General features: G+C 53.3%; 1 pseudogene across 1 annotated transcript in view; it reads left to right on the top strand.

The window, feature by feature from the left end:
• The window catches only part of LOC311115120 (prominin-1-A-like), a 45,555-nt pseudogene that overhangs the window by 21,090 nt on the left and 16,965 nt on the right, over positions 1 to 7,500 (top strand). Inside the window, exon 11 of the transcript in view lies at positions 3,080 to 3,148. The product of the transcript in view is annotated as a prominin-1-A-like (transcript). The remainder of the gene's footprint in view (positions 1 to 3,079; positions 3,149 to 7,500) is intronic.

Raw genomic sequence — 7,500 nt, 5'->3', positions numbered from 1 at the left:
TAACCATCCTCCCACCCACCCACTCTAACCATCCCCCCACCCACCCACTCTAACCATCCCCCCATCCACCCACTCTAACCATCCCCCCACCCACCCACTCTAACCATCCCCCCATCCACCCACTCTAACCATCCTCCCACCCACCCACTCTAACCATCCTCCCACCCACCCACTCTAACCATCCTCCCACCCACCCACTCTAACCATCCTCCCACCCACCCACTCTAACCATCCTCACACCCACCCACTCTAACCACCCCCCCACCCACCCACTCTAACCATCCACACACCCACCCACTCTAACCATCCTCCCACCCACCCACTCTAACCATCCTCCCACCCACCCACTCTAACCATCCTCCCACCCACCCACTCTAACCATCCTCCCACCCACCCACTCTAACCATCCTCCCACCCACCCACTCTAACCATCCTCCCACCCACCCACTCTAACCATCCTCCCATCCACCCACTCTAACCATCCTCCCACTCTAACCATCCTCCCATCCACCCACTCTAACCATCCTCCCACTCTAACCATCCTCCCACCCACCCACTCTAACCATCCTCCCATCCACCCACTCTAACCATCCTCCCACCCACCCACTCTAACCACCCCCCCACCCACCCACCCACTCTAACCATCCTCCCACCCACCCACTCTAACCATCCTCACACCCACCCACTCTAACCACCCCCCCACCCACCCACTCTAACCATCCACACACCCACCCACTCTAACCATCCTCCCACCCACCCACTCTAACCATCCTCCCACCCACCCACTCTAACCATCCTCCCACCCACCCACTCTAACCATCCTCCCACCCACCCACTCTAACCATCCTCCCACCCACCCACTCTAACCATCCTCCCACCCACCCACTCTAACCATCCTCCCACCCACCCACTCTAACCATCCTCCCATCCACCCACTCTAACCATCCTCCCACTCTAACCATCCTCCCATCCACCCACTCTAACCATCCTCCCACTCTAACCATCCTCCCACCCACCCACTCTAACCATCCTCCCATCCACCCACTCTAACCATCCTCCCACCCACCCACTCTAACCACCCCCCCACCCACCCACCCACTCTAACCATCCTCCCACCCACCCACTCTAACCATCCTCACACCCACCCACTCTAACCACCCCCCCACCCACCCACTCTAACCATCCACACACCCACCCACTCTAACCATCCTCCCACCCACCCACTCTAACCATCCTCCCACCCACCCACTCTAACCATCCTCCCACCCACCCACTCTAACCATCCTCCCACCCACCCACTCTAACCATCCTCCCACCCACCCACTCTAACCATCCACACACCCACCCACTCTAACCATCCTCCCACCCACCCACTCTAACCATCCTCCCACCCACCCACACTAACCATCCTCCCACCCACCCACTCTAACCATCCTCCCACCCACCCACTCTAACCATCCTCCCACCCACCCACTCTAACCATCCTCCCACCCACCCACTCTAACCATCCTCCCACCCACCCACTCTAACCACCCCCCCACCCACCCACCCACTCTAACCATCCCCCCATCCCCCCACCCACTCTAACCATCCCCCCATCCACCCACTCTAACCATCCTCCCACCCACCCACTCTAACCATCCTCCCACCCACCCACTCTAACCATCTTCCTACCCACCCACTCTAACCACCCCCCCACCCACCCACCCACTCTAACCATCCTCCCACCCACCCACTCTAACCATCCCCCCACCCACCCACTCTAACCATCCCCCCATCCACCCACTCTAACCATCCTCCCACCCACCCACTCTAACCATCCTCCCACCCACCCACTCTAACCATCCTCCCACCCACCCACTCTAACCATCCTCCCACCCACCCACTCTAACCATCCTCCCACCCACCCACTCTAACCATCCTCACACCCACCCACTCTAACCACCCCCCCACCCACCCACTCTAACCATCCACACACCCACCCACTCTAACCATCCACACACCCACCCACTCTAACCATCCTCCCACCCACCCACTCTAACCATCCTCCCACCCACCCACTCTAACCATCCTCCCACCCACCCACTCTAACCATCCCCCCACCCACCCACTCTAACCATCCTCCCACCCACCCACTCTAACCATCCTCCCACCCACCCACACTAACCATCCTCCCACCCACCCACTCTAACCATCCTCCCACCCACCCACTCTAACCATCCTCCCACCCACCCACTCTAACCATCCTCCCACCCACCCACTCTAACCATCCTCCCACCCACCCACTCTAACCATCCTCCCACCCACCCACTCTAACCATCCCCCCACCCACCCACTCTAACCATCCTCCCACCCACCCACTCTAACCATCCTCCCACCCACCCACACTAACCATCCTCCCACCCACCCACTCTAACCATCCTCCCACCCACCCACTCTAACCATCCTCCCACCCACCCACTCTAACCATCCTCCCACCCACCCACTCTAACCATCCTCCCACCCACCCACTCTAACCATCTTCCTACCCACCCACTCTAACCACCCCCCCACCTACCCACCCACTCTAACCATCCTCCCACCCACCCACTCTAACCATCCCCCCACCCACCCACTCTAACCATCCCCCCATCCACCCACTCTAACCATCCTCCCACCCACCCACTCTAACCATCCTCCCACCCACCCACTCTAACCATCCTCCCACCCACCCACTCTAACCATCCTCCCACCCACCCACTCTAACCACCCCCCCACCCACCCACCCACTCTAACCATCCCCCCATCCCCCCACCCACTCTAACCATCCCCCCATCCACCCACTCTAACCATCCTCCCACCCACCCACTCTAACCATCCTCCCACCCACCCACTCTAACCATCTTCCTACCCACCCACTCTAACCACCCCCCCACCCACCCACCCACTCTAACCATCCTCCCACCCACCCACTCTAACCATCCCCCCACCCACCCACTCTAACCATCCCCCCATCCACCCACTCTAACCATCCTCCCACCCACCCACTCTAACCATCCTCCCACCCACCCACTCTAACCATCCTCTCATTGTCCTGCAGGAGACTGATGTGTACATGCGGAGCCTGGTTGGATACTTCAGACAGTACACTGACTGGGTCAAAAACTCTGTAAGTTATCAAGTTAGTTATATACTGTGTATATATATATATAGTACCAGTATATATATATATATATTTCTCTATATATATATGTATGTATATATGTATATGTATATATTTTTCTCTTTCCTCCTATGTTGCTATGTAACAGTCATGATGTAACAGTCATGTTGTTGGAAATGAATCCACATAATACACACTGAACCAAAATGTAAACGCAACATGTAAAGTGTTGGTCCCATGTTTCATGAGCTGAAATAAAAGATCCCAGAAATGTTCCATACGCACAAAAAGCTTATTTCCCTCAAATGTTGTGCACTAATGTGTTTACATCCCTGTTAATGAGCATTTCTCCTTTGCCAAGATAATCCATCCACCTGACAGGTGTGGCATATCAAGAAGATGATTAAACAGCATCATCATTACACAGGTGCACCTTGTGCTGGGGACAATAAAAGGCCACTCTAAAATGTGCAGTTTTGTCACACAACACAGTGCCACAGATGTCTCAAGTTTTCAGGGAGCGTGCAATTGGCATGCTGACTGCAGGAATGTCCACCAGAGCTGTTGCCAGAGCACAATTGCATTTTATCATCGGCAATTTGAATGCACAGAGATATCGTGACGAGATCCTGAGGCCCATTGTTGTGCCATTCATCAGCTGCCATCACCTCATGTTTCAGCATGATAATGCACGGCCCCATGTCGCAAGGATCTGTACACAATTCCTGGAAGCTGAAAATGTCCCAGTTCTTCCATGGCCTGCATACTGACCAGACATGTCACCCATTGAGCATGTTTGGGATGCTCTGGATCGACGTGTACGACAGCGTGTTCCAGTTCCCACCAATATCCAGCAACTTCACACACCCATTGAAGAGGACTGGGACAATATTTCCACAGGTCACAATCAACAGCCTGATCAACTCTATGTGAAGGTGATGTGTCGTGCTGCAAATGATGGTCACACCAGATACTGACTGGTTTTCTGATCCACGCCCCTACCTTTTTAAGGTATCTGTGACCAACAGATGCATATCTGTATTCCCAGTCAAGATTAGGGCCTAATTAATTTATTTCAATTGACTGATTTCCTAATATGAACTGTATCTCATTAAAATCTTTGAAATTGTTGCATGTTGCGTTTATATATATATTTTTATATAAATATACACTGAGTGTACAAACATTAAGAACACCTGCTCTTTCCATGACATAGACTGACCAGGTGAATCCAGGTGAAAGCTTTGATCCCTTATTAATGTCACTTGTTAAATCCACTTTAATCAGTGTAGATGAAGAGGAGACAGGTTCAAGAAGGATTTTTAAGCCTTGAGACATGGATTGTGTATGTGTGCCATTCAGAAGGTGAATGGGCAAGACAAAAGATGTAAGTGCCTTTGAACGGGGTATGGTAGTAGGTGCCAGGCGCACCGGTTTGTGTCAAGAACTGCAACGCTGCTGGGTTTCTCACGCTCAACGGTTTCCCGTGTGTATCAATAACGGTCCACCACCCAAAGGACATCCAGGCAACTTGACACAACTGTGGGAAGCATTGGAGTCAACATGGGCCAGCATCCCTGTGGAACGCTTTCGACACCTTGTAGAATCCATGCCTTGACGAATCGAGGCGGTTCTGAGGGCAACTCAATATTAGGAAGGTGTTCTTAATGTTAGTATACTCAGTGTATGTATGTATTTATTTATATTTATTAATGATCAGTTATCTTAATAACTGATCATGAGTACTCCTGAGTGGCACAGTGGTCTAAGGCACTGCATCGCAGTGCTAACTGTGCCACTAGAGATCCTGGTTCGAATCCAGGCTCTGTCGCAGCTGGCCGCGACCGGGAGACTCATGGGCGTCGCACAATTGGCCCAGCGTCGTCCAGGGTAGGGGAGGGAATGGCCGGCAGGGATGTAGCTCAGTTGATAGAGCATGGCGTTTGCAACGCCAGGGATGTGGGTTCGATTCCCAAGGGGGGCCAGTATAAAAAAAAAAAAATGTATTCACTAACTGTAAGTCGCTCTGGATAAGAGCGTCTGCTAAATGACTAAAATGTAAAATGTAAATGTAATAATGTTACAATTTTTAAAGTGAACCTCTCTTTGGTCATCAATGTGATAGAATCTGTTTAACTGTTGAACTGTTTGGAGGGTCACTGAACTGTCACTGCAACACTATACAGGTTAACTGAACTGTCATTGTTACTATAGGTCAGTGATTTCCTCCAGTACCTTACCTCCAGGACCTCTCCTCCAGTACCTCCAGTCCTAACCTCTCCTCCAGTACCTCCAGTCCTAACCTCTCCTCCAGTACCTCCAGTCCTAACCTCTCCTCCAGTACCTCCAGTCCTAACCTCTCCTCCAGTACCTCCAGTCCTAACCTCTCCTCCAGTACCTCCAGTCCTAACCTCTCCTCCAGTACCTCCAGTCCTAACATCTCCTCCAGTACCTCCAGTCCTAACCTCTCCTCCAGTACCTCCAGTCCTAACCTCTCCTCCAGTACCTCCAGTCCTAACCTCTCCTCCAGTCAGTCCTAACCTCTCCTCCAGTACCTCCAGTCCTAACCTCTCCTCCAGTACCTGATGTCCTAACCTCTCCTCCAGTACCTCCAGTCCTAACCTCTCCTCCAGTACCTCCAGTCCTAACCTCTCCTCCAGTACCTCCAGTCCTAACCTCTCCTCCAGTCCTAACCTCTCCTCCAGTACCTCCAGTCCTAACCTCTCCTCCAGTACCTCCAGTCCTAACCTCTCCTCCAGTACCTCCAGTCCTAACCTCTCCTCCAGTACCTCCAGTCCTAACCTCTCCTCCAGTACCTCCAGTCCTAACCTCTCCTCCAGTACCTCCAGTCCTAACCTCTCCTCCAGTACCTCCAGTCCTAACCTCTCCTCCAGTACCTCCAGTCCTAACCTCTCCTCCAGTACCTCCAGTCCTAACCTCTCCTCCAGTACCTCCAGTCCTAACCTCTCCTCCAGTACCTCCAGTCCTAACCTCTCCTCCAGTACCTCCAGTCCTAACATCTCCTCCAGTACCTCCAGTCCTAACCTCTCCTCCAGTACCTCCAGTCCTAACCTCTCCTCCAGTACCTCCAGTCCTAACCTCTCCTCCAGTCAGTCCTAACCTCTCCTCCAGTACCTCCAGTCCTAACCTCTCCTCCAGTACCTGATGTCCTAACCTCTCCTCCAGTACCTCCAGTCCTAACCTCTCCTCCAGTACCTCCAGTCCTAACCTCTCCTCCAGTACCTCCAGTCCTAACCTCTCCTCCAGTCCTAACCTCTCCTCCAGTACCTCCAGTCCTAACCTCTCCTCCAGTACCTCCAGTCCTAACCTCTCCTCCAGTACCTCCAGTCCTAACCTCTCCTCCAGTACCTCCAGTCCTAACCTCTCCTCCAGTACCTCCAGTCCTAACCTCTCCTCCAGTACCTCCAGTCCTAACCTCTCCTCCAGTACCTCCAGTCCTAACCTCTCCTCCAGTACCTCCAGTCCTAACCTCTCCTCCAGTACCTCCAGTCCTAACCTCTCCTCCAGTACCTCCAGTCCTAACCTCTCCTCCAGTCAGTCCTAACCTCTCCTCCAGTACCTCCAGTCCTAACCTCTCCTCCAGTACCTCCAGTCCTAACCTCTCCTCCAGTACCTCCAGTCCTAACCTCTCCTCCAGTACCTCCAGTCCTAACCTCTCCTCCAGTACCTCCAGTCCTAACCTCTCCTCCAGTACCTCCAGTCCTAACCTCTCCTCCAGTACCTCCAGTCCTAACCTCTCCTCCAGTACCTCCAGTCCTAACCTCTCCTCCAGTACCTCCAGTCCTAACCTCTCCTCCAGTACCTCCAGTCCTAACCTCTCCTCCAGTACCTCCAGTCCTAACCTCTCCTCCAGTACCTCCAGTCCTAACCTCTCCTCCAGTACCTCCAGTCCTAACCTCTCCTCCAGTACCTCCAGTCCTAACCTCTCCTCCAGTACCTCCAGTCCTAACCTCTCCTCCAGTACCTCCAGTCCTAACCTCTCCTCCAGTACCTCCAGTCCTAACCTCTCCTCCAGTACCTCCAGTCCTAACCTCTCCTCCAGTACCTCCAGTCCTAACCTCTCCTCCAGTACCTCCAGTCCTAACTCTCCTCCAGTACCTCCAGTCCTAACCTCTCCTCCAGTACCTCCAGTCCTAACCTCTCCTCCAGTACCTCCAGTCCTAACCTCTCCTCCAGTACCTCCAGTCCTAACCTCTCCTCCAGTACCTCCAGTCCTAACCTCTCCTCCAGTACCTCCAGTCCTAACCTCTCCTCCAGTCAGTCCTAACCTCTCCTCCAGTACCTCCAGTCCTAACCTCTCCTCCAGTACCTCCAGTCCTAACCTCTCCTCCAGTACC

Source organism: Coregonus lavaretus, assembly GCF_964263955.1.
Source record: "Coregonus lavaretus genome assembly, contig: HAP1_SCAFFOLD_1789, whole genome shotgun sequence".
NCBI lineage: Eukaryota > Metazoa > Chordata > Actinopteri > Salmoniformes > Salmonidae > Coregonus > Coregonus lavaretus.
Note: the sequence above shows the minus strand (reverse complement) of the source record. Positions and strands in the feature narration are given on the sequence as shown.